This window comes from Lonchura striata, chromosome 9, assembly GCF_046129695.1.
Source record: "Lonchura striata isolate bLonStr1 chromosome 9, bLonStr1.mat, whole genome shotgun sequence".
NCBI classification, from domain to species: Eukaryota; Metazoa; Chordata; class Aves; order Passeriformes; family Estrildidae; genus Lonchura; species Lonchura striata.
The window spans coordinates 11,793,144-11,807,322 of NC_134611.1; the positions used below are offsets into that span (position 1 = coordinate 11,793,144).

The 14,179-nt window shown below is 41.2% G+C and overlaps 1 long non-coding RNA gene across 1 annotated transcript; it reads left to right on the forward strand.

Moving 5' to 3' along the window:
* The first annotated feature begins 8,465 nt into the window (after nucleotides 1-8,465).
* LOC110470593 (uncharacterized) lies at nucleotides 8,466-13,857 on the forward strand. Its single transcript, XR_002465447.1, has 3 exons — nucleotides 8,466-8,576; nucleotides 8,937-9,029; nucleotides 13,778-13,857. It is a non-coding gene; the product is annotated as an uncharacterized LOC110470593 (long non-coding RNA).
* The last annotated feature ends 322 nt before the right edge of the window (nucleotides 13,858-14,179 follow it).

A 14,179-nucleotide genomic window follows, 5' to 3' on the forward strand; every position in this document is an offset into this window, starting at 1 on the left:
CACATTATCCAGGGGCCCAACAAACAGTGTCTGCTCAGGGTCTGGGGTCAGCTGTGGTACATGAGGCAATAAAGATTCAATGCTGGACAAATCCTTCTGCTCCTGCAGTAACACACTTTGCATCCGTGATAAGTCTTCACTGAGTTATGAAGCTTGTAAGATTCAATCTGTAACTGCACTTGAATTTCTAAAAATGACCTAGGAAATTCCTTCAAGTACAATATCTTTTCATTAAATTCTAGATGGACTTGCCAGAAACACCAGGAAAGGTGTGAGGACTGTTTTGCTTCCCAGTCTGTTAATGTAAAACATTGAAATACAATTGTATCAGCTCAGGGAAGGCTCTAAAGATGCTCACTAAGAACAGATGATACAGTCCAAGCTAAGGAGACACTCCCTCTCAGTTTGACTGTCAAAGCTTTCTGTGGACAAACAATCCAGCAAAAGACTGAGAAGCTGGAGAAGCTTGTTGAGTTATTGGGGAGTGGCTTTCCCAAGAGCTGCTCTGTTTGCATGTGTTTCGAAACATTCAGGGCAGAAATCTTAACAGAAGGATCAGTGGAATTAAATGAGATTAGTATTTCACACTGATGATGGTAGAAAGTGTCTTGGTTGTTCCAAATCTCTGCTTTGAGGTGACCTAAGAAGCAAATGGTTTTGTGTATTGTCCAGCAGTCAGTGCTTCCTTCCTGCCTTGAATGAAGCCTGTCCACACAGGAACCCCTTAGGCTTCATTCAAATTCTTAATCTCACTTTTTAAATGAGCAAAAAATCACCTATAATGATTACTCGGTTAAATTAAAAATTACTTTTGTTGATCTGAAACCTTTTCCTACCCACTAAAGATTGGCATTACCAGAAATTTATTTATGTAAACCTGTCCACACAAGCTTTACATTAAATCCATTAGGGGAATATTCATATCTTTAATTCAATCAGCTCAGTGTTGATTGCAAACCAACAACCATTAAGTGGCTGCAAATAGCCTATAGTTCTGTCAAAAATACCTTGTCCAGTTCTGTAGGGAGCTTTGCTAGAAAACAAGAATAACTGGAAACCTTGAGCAGTGGCAATCCAAGGAAAGATGCTAAAATGCTCCCTGCTTTTCTGGTCAAACTAAAAATTCCTTCTGCAACTGGTGGCTGAGCATCACATTAATAAGATATGCTTAAGAAATAAAGACTGTTCCTGACAGTAAAGTGGGGGGGGGGGGGGGGAGGGGGGGAAGGGGGGGGGGCGGGAATGACACATGACTCAAGTATTTCCTTGCTACGATTTATTAGATTTTAAATGTTCTCATGTTGTACCCATCAGCCTCTCTGCTGCTATGGAGTCTGTGCCAGAATTATGACAAATGAGATTTTTCTGCTCACTACAAGTTTTATCTGAATTATCTACCATGTTAGAGGTCATGGGTATAGCACTTCATTTTTCTCAGTACCATAGATATACTGAATGTGGATGCCAGGTTGTGAACTATTTCACAGGCTTGCTATCATGAACTCATGTGAAAAAAACCATAGTGCACAATTAGGCTTATCTTCAAGAGTTCCCAAGAATGAAGTCCAGTCTATACTGATTTATCTGATCTATCCTATAAACTGGAATGAGGATACTGTGGGGGCACAGAATTCACTGTGCATTATTGTAACAGGACGAGAACAGGACAACAGAAATGGTGAGCAGCACCTGGGGAGTGGAACCCTGACAGGTCTGAAAACAATCTGCCTTTTGAAAGAAATTGTCTTCTTCTAAACAATGACTTGGTAAATACAAAGCACACTCTGAGTAGCCACTGACCCTCACAGAGGAATCTGCCACCCGTGTAGAGACAGAGCTCGAGGGAGAGCTTTCTGCAGCTGTTCTTGACCCTTAGATAGCACTGGAATGACCAAGTTGGGAAAAAGCCCAGTTAATGTCTTCCTCTCAAAGACAGTGGTGGTGGGGCTTTGTCAATGTTTGGGGTTACAAATAACTCCAAAGCACTGAGAAAACAAAGCAAGAACATGTGAAATGTGGGATTATCCCAGATGTTGCACTTTAACTTCAGTTGGCAAAACCACGACCCGAGTAACCTAGTGAGATGGATTGCAGTGCAACTGGATGTATATTATCCATATTATTGGCCTAATATTTCAAGCTGATCTTCTGCTTACAGTTCATGTCAGCACATAGACTGGCTTATTCAACCTCTTGAAAACATCTTGCAGAGATAAAACACATGTGTATATATTATAATCTTTGGTAAGTCAGAGTCTTCTTTTATGAAACAGTGACGTTTACAGGGGGGACTGATCATTTTCAGATGTTTTGCTTAATTCAACTAAGCAGTTAGACAGATACTAACAACACAAGAACAATCCTAAACATTTTAGAGCCAGAATCTCTTCATCACCCTGGACCAGTCACTGATCTGCAGTCCTGTGAACTACATTTACACTTTGAGTTCTTGTCATAAATTGAAGCTCAGATGTGCCACCAGTTTTAAAACTTTCTGCAACACTGTCCCTTTGAGGTGCTCATTGGACTTGTAATTAAGTGAGACATCAGTTATTTGAGCTAAGACTTTTTCTTCCCCATAAAGTTTTTATTTTCTAATAGGTGGGAACCAGAAGTAGAGAAAGGGACAAGGGAAGATGCAAAGCTGAGCAACGAATTAGAGCAGAAACACTGGAGACACAGTCATGTGAACACACACTGGTTGCGTACATCGCCTGGTGAATAAAAGCTTCCAGCCCCCTGTAATACAACACCTGAAAAACCACTTGATATCCCAGAAGCTGGCCCCACTATGTAACAGGAGATTGCTTGTAAATTTAGAAAAGAAATTGCCAAGCTACTGAACTACCGTGGGAAACCTGCCAGAGTATCACCTTAAGGAAGGCAGTGCTGGCTACTGGGACTGTGGTTGCTTCTCATTAAATGCACGAACAGCTTCTGGAATAAGACATTTCTCTGTAGTATTACTCTGGCAGCCTGGAATTAAGGAGTCAGAGGACAAGCCCTGCTCTCAGCTAGCAGGAACGTGACAGCCATTTTCTGGCCCTGCTTTCCCAGCTGCTGTTTGGAAAGGATCACCAGGCTTCCCTGTACAGGGAATGACTTTAAAAAGCAGGTCTTTTGTCCATAGATCTTCCCTGTGCAGTTTATGCATGACAGCAAATCAGCTATGGAGACTACGTTAGTAAATATATTATGATGAGAGAAACTGTGAGACTATTTTGCTCATCAGTCTTTGGGGTAAGACTGCTGACTGGTTTAAATAGCACAGATATGTTGATTTCTAAAGACTGCTATATGTGGGAAAGCTCAGGTGACACTCGGACACCTTCATCCCGTTGATGACCATCCAGAATTACACAGGGAACAGAAAGACAAGGATTTAAGACTGCTGCATAAACCACCAAGGACAATCACTCTTCCCAGTTGCCCCTAACTACAGTGGAGAAATTGCTTTGATTTCAAAGATAGGAAGCTAAATCTACTGCAGAATCAGGATGTGGCTGGCCGAGATTAGGGTGTGTAAATCTTCACATATAAACTTCGTTCCTTGTGATGAATGCCATTTGATGAATGTCACAATTTTTATTTTTTTTAAGGACTGAAACAAAGATTGCAATCGCTCAGCTCTCAGGCTGCCATAACATCTCTTTTGCTCTCTTCATTTAAAAAGCTGTATTGCATTTAAATATGTAATGTTGACAAACACTGAGATTCAGCTGCAGAGAGCTATGGAGTAAAATACCAAAAATGAAAGATACTTATTAGCACTTTTTCCGCAAGGTGAAATGAGCTTGAATAGCAGTGACTTCCCTGAGCAATTTTGGATGGGATAAACTGCACACTGAAAAGGCCTGTTTCTTTCTGAGTTCAGTAATATTCTTCAGAAGAACTGAGACATTCATCTGCTATTGAAGTTGAATTCTTAAACCATTAGAGAGCTGCCAATGCGGTATGCTTTATCTTTGCTCTTTGCAGGAGGACAAAGCTTCCCTCTCAGGAAGAGCTATTTCTTTATGGTATTTCAAATCTTTTCTAATGAATGATACAGATCCACATGCCCAGGTTTGGAAGGAACTGCAGTGCAAATTCTTTGGAACTCCTGATTGTTCTCAAAAAGCATTGATTTTTTATGCTTTATGGGCTCTATAGATATTGATGAAAATATAATTTCTTCTGTTAGCTGTCAGTGACTCAGCTTAGCTTTGTCCTCATCATATGAAGCAGCACAGAAATAGCAAAAAGAAAGAGAAAGAATTCATTAAAGATACATAAATGCAATGACAAAGTGTGACAAAGAGCTGGAAATTTGACAACTGAATGGTAGAGGCAGTTCCCAACAGCTTTCAGACACTTTCTTCCCTTTTCCTATACAACCTTTTTTCCCTATACAATCTTTGGTCTAAAGCCCTGTGCAGAGTTATGAAGAAGAAAGGATATTTGCTGACTGTCCTGCTATCACCTTGAAGAGACAAGAGAGTCTCTACAAAATGCTGCAATTACTCTGACAGAGTCAGAAATGCACTGTGCTCACTCTTCAGGTCTAGACACTGCTCATTAAAAGTATCTGGAGAGACATCCATCAACATAGCTGCAAACATTTGCATCTGCACAGGATAGGAGAGCCTGAATTTATCACACACTACAAGATGTCTGGTTAAGCTTATTTAAGTGTGGGGTGAGAAACATTAATTAGTTTAAAATGTTTAATGCTTTATAATTTATATATTTTATATTTTATGTTTTAAATTTTGTAATTTACGTTTATGACATTAATGTGACAGAGCAGCTGAGAGTTTTGAAGCTTGTGCAAAATGCCATGAGAAGCTTTCAAGACAATCTGCTCCAGAAGGTTTTCTGTGTTTGTGACACACTAGCCATTTTCCTTGTCTCTGCTCTCTTCTTTATCACACTGCGATAAAGACTATTGTACATTTGGAATTCTCTCTGCCAAGAATCATAAAATGTTGCTTTTCCCTTTGTTTCAGGATTTCTTTCCCAGAGGTTCTTTCTACTCCTGTATGAGCCTGAAGATGTTATGACATGTATTTCCCATTTATTTTGAGACCCAGAATAGGATCTGGATACTGATTACCATGGGAACAATTTTACTAAATGGAATGGATGTTGTGGGGAAGATGCTTGGGTGAAGAGTGCAATGTATGCATTGTTTGTGGTACTAAAAGGTTCAGGAAAAAACATGACTTGAAACTGAACCTTCAAACTTGTCCTAGAATGAAAGAGAACTACCAGCCCTATGGGCAGCAGGCTGACAGACACAACTATTCCCTTAGCATATACTTTTTAAATGTAGCCCTTCTCTTTGTGTTCACTTAGTGCCCTCCTTTGTTGTGTTAACTTTAGACAGTTTTCTGATTTTAAATATCCCATCTGCACCCTTCCTCGTATTCAGTGGCACAGGATTTTCATTGGCAAAGGTTTTCAGTGTGTTGCCATCATCAGGGATGGCATTGCCAAGAAGCCATAGAGGCAAAACTTGTTGCTTTCCTTCAAAACTGCAATGAATGAAAAAGCTTTAATTGAAAAAGCTTTTTCTTGCATGAAAAAGCTTTGATGAAAAAGACTGACAGACTGAGGCTGGTGCCGCTTATGATGAGGCAACAAAGAAAGTTCATTTCATCAGCTGTATCTGCTGTTGTCTCTCATCTCACTTGTGAGCAGGAACTGCCTCTATCACATCACAGTAGCAGTTAGCTTTTCTCCAGGACAAAGGCTTCCGAGAGTCCCAGCAGGGCAAACAAAAATAACATGTGACCTCTCTCTCCCAGCACCTCTGACTTTCTGCATTGCATCCTGCACCCACCAGCACACACAAGCCCTCAGAAGTGCTGAAAGCAGAGAAAATTTTAAGAGCTATGTGGTAGCTGCCGGCAAGCACCAGTGCTTCAAAGACAGCCAAAGTCACAGCTTTCATTTCTGTCACACTCATAGTCCACCCCAGAAAATGTTTTTGATGTTGTTACAGGTTTTACCGTGATGGCAAACTCCCTTCAGCATCAGCATCAGAATGTCTTGTACCTTCTACTCTTAATGAAGCACTGCCCACCCAAAACAGGTGAAAATTTTCCACTAGTCCCATCCCAGGACAAGGATGGCATCCTGTGACAGATGGCATCCTGTGACTCAACATCCTTCTATGCTGTAAGTGGTCCAAGTGTGGCTTTCCATGTGAGAGCTGCTGGGTAATCCAAATTCCTAGCTGTGGTAGGAAATGAGCCAGCAGGGATAGCTGAGGCTGAAAAAGATGGGCTGCCTCAAGACACTTCCTAGTGGGACTCTGAAGGGAGCCACTGTCTCTTGCTGTTTCATGAGAGTTGTATTTTGAGTCTTGTGGCTCTTGGCCACATATGAAAATTTCTATATGAAAATTTTGCTGTGAAGCAGAGAGGGTTGGAAAAGTAGGCCCCTCCCTTGTCTTTTGCTAGTCTAGAAATATCATTAGATGTGAAATCACATTCTTAATTTATGCTGGCAGGTGATTAGGGCAGACCCAGCATGAGGCTGCCAATTGCAATATGTGAGAGTTCCTACGAATAACTTGGGTAGGTTTCATTTCTTTAACAACGCATTGCAACCCATGGGTCATGTGTCTGCCAGACTCCAGCACCTCAATCTGCATCCCTGACATCTGAGCAGCCACTGGCTGACATTTGATACTGCTCCACTGAGCTTACTAACTCTCACTACTTGTCCTGCTGAACCTTTCATGGCCACTCCATCCATTACAGCTACTCAAAAGGACAGGAAATCGATGCTGGTATCAAGCAAATGCAAATTCTGAGTCAGACACATTGAGAAAAGGAATCACAACTTCCAAATATGGCAGCAGGCACAACATGGAAGCGGAGAATTGTGGTTAACTCAGCCCTGAGTATTTCTGGGCATTTTACCCAACACAGCAGGAGTGTCTTCAGATGAATGAACTGGGCTCCTGACACTGTGTGTATAAATTTTCAAGTGGGTTTTTCTGTCTCCTTTCTCCAGAGGAAACAAGGGCCACGATAGACACACACACACACACATACACACGTCCCCTCCAAAAAAAATCAGCAACAGAAACACACATAGAAGTCCCCAGGATCAGCCTGTTGATGTAAACCATAATAAAAAACACATTCTGGTTTGTGGAAGGTTCTCTGGAGACTTGCATGAAAAAAAAGTATTCATATTTTCTGTCTACTATTTTTAAAATTGAATTTTGAATGGATACTCAAGGTCACCTAAGCTGAGCTTTGACAGATGCAATGTTTAACTGATTGGAAAGAGAACAGCAGGGCGGGATGTGGCAGCAATAAAATACCAGCATTCTCTTGTCAGGCCTTCAGAATTATTCAGCAGCTGTGGTTGGATGATGCACTTTGTGGACCAGCCATCTGGTGGGAGAGTCCCTGGATTTAGGAGGATCTCTCAGATTATTGGTTTCTCCATGTTCCTCCTGGGATGAGGAAAGAAGATGCTGACAACCCATGGATGCTTTGTGCAAAAATGTAGCGTTTCATTGGAAATGCTCATGGTGAAGTGCATCCACAGAGAGCGAAGACTGGAAATGATACTTGGCATCTTTGTTATCCCACCAGCCCCTTCCACTTCTCCCTTGAGTCTGGATTTTCCTGCTGCTGGGGTTACTGTCAAGGTACCAGGCAGAAACTCAACGAATCCAATGATATTCCCATACAGTTGGCCTGCTTTTCTGGCCATGTTTGAATTCAGAAGGTTGAAAACATGTTCTCAGAGTAGTAAAATCCTAATTTTATAAACAGTGCTAGCAAATATCTTTTTAGGCTATATTTTTAATCATCTGGATAATGTCTTTTTCCATTCTGAATCTTTAGTTAAAATGCCTGTGGAAAATGTGGGAGAAAATTATATTTCTGCTAGAATTGTCATTGATCTCACAAAATGCTTTACAGCCACCACTGCCACCCCAAGGGAAAACAGTGGTAAAATACAGACCCAAAACTGAACCTTCCAAAGTCCAAGCTAGCATACTGTCATGAGGAATCCTTTCCTCAGGACCAGTCTGATATTTTTTATAACTGCCATAAAAGTTTAAAAAAAAAAAATAGTGGGAAAATTCCAATCTTCTTTAAAACTACAAAAGGTTTTTTTTTTTTTGGTTTTCAAAACTAGATCAGAAAGATTGCTCTGTGATTTAAAGATATTTCATCTTGCAGCCAGCAGTGAAAGCATTAAAATGAGAATATTTCTGTCCTGAATGTCTGTGGATTTACCATCTGCAGAGAGGAAAAGTCTCAGTTGCCTTCACAGTTCACATACCAATGGCCTGCTTCTGCCTCGAACTAAATTCCATTGGATTTCCACCACTGTTCAGTGAGGCTAATACTGTTCCCTAAATATCTATCCAACATGGAAAAAAGTCAGTCAAAAGTTTACTCAGTACAAAAGCAAGTCTTCCATTGCCCTGCAGTGTTAAACATTTACTAGTACTGTGTACTGAAGCCTTGCTAAGTCCAGAAACTGTGGATTTGGGACATTTACCCTCACTATGATCTTTTTCCCACCTCAGGCCTCAGTATGTAGAAGATCTTTGGTTGGTAAGCTGAAAATTTTAATTGTTAACATTTTTAATCTCCTTCCAGCAGGTGGAGGTAGATGTGTGTTAGATTTTCCTTTGGGAAAACAAGTGAGATCTATAGCTCAGAAAGCAATTTTATGTGCATCTAAACAACTGTTTGCAATATCTCCTATATCATATATCACTTCCTTTTGTTTTCTTCTCAAAAGAAGAAGTTGAGAAAATGAAAAGGAAAAATATTTCTGCATTTGGAATGTGAAAATGTCTTGTCTCCCTTGAAACTGAAATTCCTGTGTGGATAAAATTAAAAACTCATCACAACCTTGAGAAAGTTCCTGTTACTCTTTATTTGTTGTCTCTAACTCTCAGTTTTTTCCAGAGTCTCAATTTGGAGATGGAAAGTCAGCACTGTCCTGGAAAATGCCTTTTTCCAGAAGCTTTCTGCCTTACAAACAAGGGCCAAATGTTTGAGGTAAGAGCCTGATTACATCTGGAAAGCCCATGTGAAGCTTTCTTTACAGGCTTCTCCTCTTGGCCTCACCCTTTGCTCTAAACACTGACAGGGAAGAGTTTCAGGAGACATTCTCCAAGTGGGGTCCCTCACAAAGCCTTTTCTCAGGGCTTCACCAGGATGTTTTCGGTGTCTGGGCACATGCAAGAGAGGAGCCACAAACCTTCTGGGGAGCACACAAGGGGAGCTTTCTCTGAACTGAATTCACTGGATATGGAAGAGCCTCTCCACTAATGACTCAGATGCTCAACTCCAAACATTCCTATCCTATGTTGATCAGATAACAATCTTTAAAAAATTGTAGCTGCCATACAAATGGAGAGCAGAGGAAGTTGACAAGGCAGATTCCTGAAGGATTTGTGTTCCAACCTGAAGGAATCCCTGCCTTGTCAAATGGATTAGGGTGAGCCAAACAAGACTCATCCACATCTTCTCATGGAAGTTATTTGGGTTCATTTGGGGCAATGAGGATTTTTCTCACTGGGTTTCTTTTGCAGCCCCCTTTTGATAAGGGCTTTCCCTGGAAAACCTCAGTTGTCAGGGTTAATGGTTTAAGCAGTGTTGATAAATTCTGTTTATGTTGGGTGAGGAGGTTCAGGTGGCCTGATCTAATGTAAGCTTTCTATCAACTGTAAACAGCAGCGTTTTATGTCAAAGCTGTGTTTCTGCCTTTTGACAAAGCATTAACAGACCTAGGAAAGAAAGAACCCAGGGAGAGGACAGTAGGAAAAGAGGTTTAATAGGTCATTTCCACTACAAGTGGTGATAAGTTGACAAAGGGGCTTGTCTTCTCTGCCCAGGTACCAGAGAGAGTTCACATTCACCATATTCTGGCTCCTGTTCTGTTCTACCCCAGGAGCTGCAGGGAAATTTGTGGTGGTGTCTCTGCCAGCTGGGAGGAAAAGTCTGCTGTCACTGCTTAGACCTCCCCAGTCTTACAATGAGCTAGGGGAGGTTCTGCTTTTGACCACAGCCTTTTCCTGAGGCACTCATTTAGAAATGGCTTGGCTGAAATGGGTCCTGCCTGGGAAAATATTTCCTGTATGGATTCACAGGAAGCTTCCCATGTGTTGTCTGTAAGCAGAGCTATTCCTAGTCTGACAGCTCTGTGAAGACAATCGGACTAAATTAAGACTTTCTCTATGCCTGTGGTCTGGCATTAGGACATGACACCTTGGATGTTATCTTCATTATCTGGCCCCACCCAGAAATGAGACAGATCCAAGACTCTTTGGCTTACAGGATTGGCCACTGGCCCAAGCTAAGAGCAGAGTGAATGTGGAGCTGTGCATCATGTGGTGCAGAAACACCAGCTTTCCTCTCACATTCCCAGCCCTGGGGACTGGCTCTGCAGAGAGGGAGAATGCTACAAGGCACATGCTTTGCACCAGGAGCCGAGATGAAATTGGTTCATAGGTCAAAATATTCTTCAGCACAAGGATCAACATTCAATTAGGAAAGGCACTCTGAGCCTAAGGGTCCTCCTAGGAACAGGAGAGAACAGACACTGTGGGAGATGAGATAAATTCTATCTAGAACAAATTAGAGGAGGTAGGATGAATAAGGGGGCCCATAAGAATTTTAAGGTTAATTTACTGAAATTTGTGTCCTATAAAAAGATTCTCCATACTTCAAAAAGCTTGTGATGAAAAGCCAGATTGTCAGCAACATCATTTACTCTTTTACTAAAGCCACCAGTAGAGATAAGCACAGTCCTGTTTTAGAGGGAACTGTGTGAAAATGCTGGTGTAATCCAAGAACCCCACTACCTTTAACCTGTAAGCATCTCAGAAACTTTAACACATGGGGACCCTACTCAAAGGACGAAAACTTTCTAATTCTGTTTAAATATGATAATATGTAAATAACTTGGATTGGATGTGGCAAAGTAAAAAAAAAGCACTTGGGTCTGCTCAAGACTTCCTTTTGTGCCATAGCAAAGACCTCAGGAGGGAAATGGGAGTTGTGCAGTGTGTGACAGTCTTAATTTACTGGATTCAGGTACCAGAATTAGAGAAAAATCATAGACAGAAAGATTTTACTGAGCTTACACATCACAATCTCACTGACTGTGGAGCAACACTGCTTCCCAGGGAGGTCTTGCCTACCTCTGCTCTACCAATTAAGTCCCAAGCCGAGACTACCCTTGCATCTCTTTCTCTTTGCTGGGATCCTTTACCTTCAGGATAAGATGGAACTTATCTTTGTAACCATTTATTAATGTTGCTGACTGATGCACTGGCAGGAGAACAATCTGGCAGAGCAGTGAGTCTGCTGAGACGACCAGTGGGAGGCCTGGGTGAGACAGCAATGGACTGTAATCAGGCTTGCACCATCTGATTGTGCTTCTCTTATGCTGACAGATTCTTGGCTCAGACCCAGTAACTCACAGAGGGTAAAGGATGGCAGCTAATATTTTGGCATGGGAATTAGCAGAGCATTACAGGATGTCAGAGAACCATCATCTCAGAGGGCCACAAGGTGGTAAAAATGTGGCTTACGGGGTTAAACCATGTTAGAATGAACTTGCTCTGCCAGTCCAAAACAGCTGAAAAGTCTGTTATCTCCATTTATTAGTTTAATCCTTTAATCTACCTTGCTGTCCAATTAGATTAATGAAACAAAAATCCCATTTACAGCTTGACCTGTATTATCACACTTATAACATGGGAAAAATGTATTTATGAAAGAGGTGTGGAAGTTCCTGGGTGAGGATTGCTATAGGGTTTATTTAGTGAGGGCTGATTAGCTCATTAGTGACCTGAAGAAGCATAGGAGGGCTCGTGGGACTAACCCACCATCACAAGACAAGGTGATGTTCTTGCTATGATGTTGCCGAGCAAAAATTTTAATAGTTCAAAGGAGAATTTATTGCTTTGCGCAAGTGCTGCAGAACTCATGGATTTTTTTTTTTTTAAATATATAATGTTTGGGACTAAACTGCTTTATATATTAAGAAATGGATCTGCTTGCAAGCAGGATCTGTGATAACTATTTAATGGAAACCAGCAAAATGCTTTGCTGGTGTGTCTGTAGGACTTCCCTTAAATTGCTAGAGGTGTTCAGATGAGTTTCCCTGACAAGCACTGACACTCTTTTTCTCTTTTCTTGGGCCAGATTCTGGTTCCACAAATTACTCTCCAGAGCATTTTGAGTTCAATCATTCTCTCTATAGTGAGACTGCTTATGGAGAAGGGCCAATGCTGAGCCACCCTTGACACCGGGGATTTTTGGAAGTCAACAGGATTGAAAAAGTAACTATCACCAGGGAAAGCCTTTTCTGAAAGGACTCCCATGCTCCATTTCATACAGTGCCTGAGGTGCTTTTGCCTATCTCATCATCCAATTAAAATTTACTCTGTGCTAAAACAAACTAGATAGGGAAGCAAAGGTAGTTAAGGCACTCATGAGGATTTGGGGGGGCTTTGTTTAATTCTTTGCTCTAAGACTGGTTCCCTGCATGACCCTGAGGCTGTCCCTCAACCCTGTGGTGTTTCATTTGTAAAATGGGCAGGGTATCACAGAGTTCCTCCACAGGAATGCAGCAAGGAGAAAGTGTTAGACACTAGGTTGTCTCTACTGTCCTGGTAAAGATAAGATACCATGGAAGCCAGAAGAGCCTATAATCAATTGAAACAAAGCTCTGGGAATTCTCTGTGTTTCTTTACTTCCCTCTGAGTGTTAGCTGCATTAATGGCTGAAGGCACATGAAAGGTGCGCTATTTTTTACCACTCCTTCAACTCTTGCCGCTTCTTCTTTGGTCCCAGAGTCTTACTACTATATATGAAATACTACATGTTAAATCTACCCTGAACCACATTTTTTTAGTCACTCTGTACCCTGTGATCTCTGAACTAACATCTGTCAGGACTGCTGCTTTGGTCAAAGCCACAGGAACATGAGGTAACGCACAGCTTTCTCATTCTGAAAATCTGGTATGGGAATGACATGAGCTCACCCACCACTTTTTCACTGAGTAAACAACCTGCAAATGGAATTTTAAAAAATTAAAAAATAAAAGCACTTATGGTTGCAAAGGGTCCTGGAAAAAGTTTTTAAAAAGCCATAGTGGCGAACTGTTTCTAGCCAAGTTTTTGCCAGTTACATTATTTGAAGATAAACCTTGCCCCTGCAGACTTTAGTATTCAGAAACAAGTATTTTGTGGCCCAGGAAAGTTCTCACAGAGGCTGATTAGATGACCCTTAGCCTATAAAATCAGAGAATAATTTAGACTCGACGGCACCTTTGGTGGTTTCTGGTTCAATTCACACCACAAGGCTTTGATGGCTTCCACCAGGACTTGTCTGGAGGAAAAGGAAAGATAATATGATGGAGATAGCTCTGGAAACTGTAAATAGCAACATCTTTGATGATTAGGATGGTTTTATTGCTTTTCCTGTTAGGGAAATTACTAAGGGTGTCTTCATAAGACATCAGAATCCAGTGGGTTGGAAACAGGGTTTTAACAGTCTTGGCTCTGTTTTAAATATACATTCTTTTGCTATATAGTACTGAATAGAACAATTGTTCTTTTTGAATTGCCTAATGAAAAAGCTATCATCCTCTTCAACAGGAGTAACACAGATCTATGTTCACTGGATAAGAAACTTTCCAGGAGTCAGGAGTCCTGATTCCAGCTCTGATCCTGGCTTGCTCTTTCACCTCAGACAATTTACTTCTGTGTCCTCTTTTTCCTCTCATCTGCAGGATGTCCTTTGAAATGTTCTGATGAAGATCTCCACAGCTGAACTTTGAAAATAAAAGTTACTATAACAATTGAAGATAAATTTAGTCTCACTTGAGTGACTGAATTCTTGCTTTAAAAAGTCAGGAAAACAATATTTCTTTAAAAAAAGTCTGGTGAAAGCTGCCAGAGAAGCAGCATTTTTAGTTTTTAAGAGGTATTTACCTGAATTCTACTTGATGGTAAGTACTTGAGGGCAGGCTCTGCTCTTTGGAGGAAGCTGGACAGAATATTAACTGGCTTGAGTTCTGTCTTGAAGCTAACTCCACACATGGGAACAGCATGATCTGTTGTCAGGCCTGAGTGGGCACAGAAATCCTGAGCAAAGAAATGGGAGAGTTCCTCTGCCCCATGTAAATGAAATC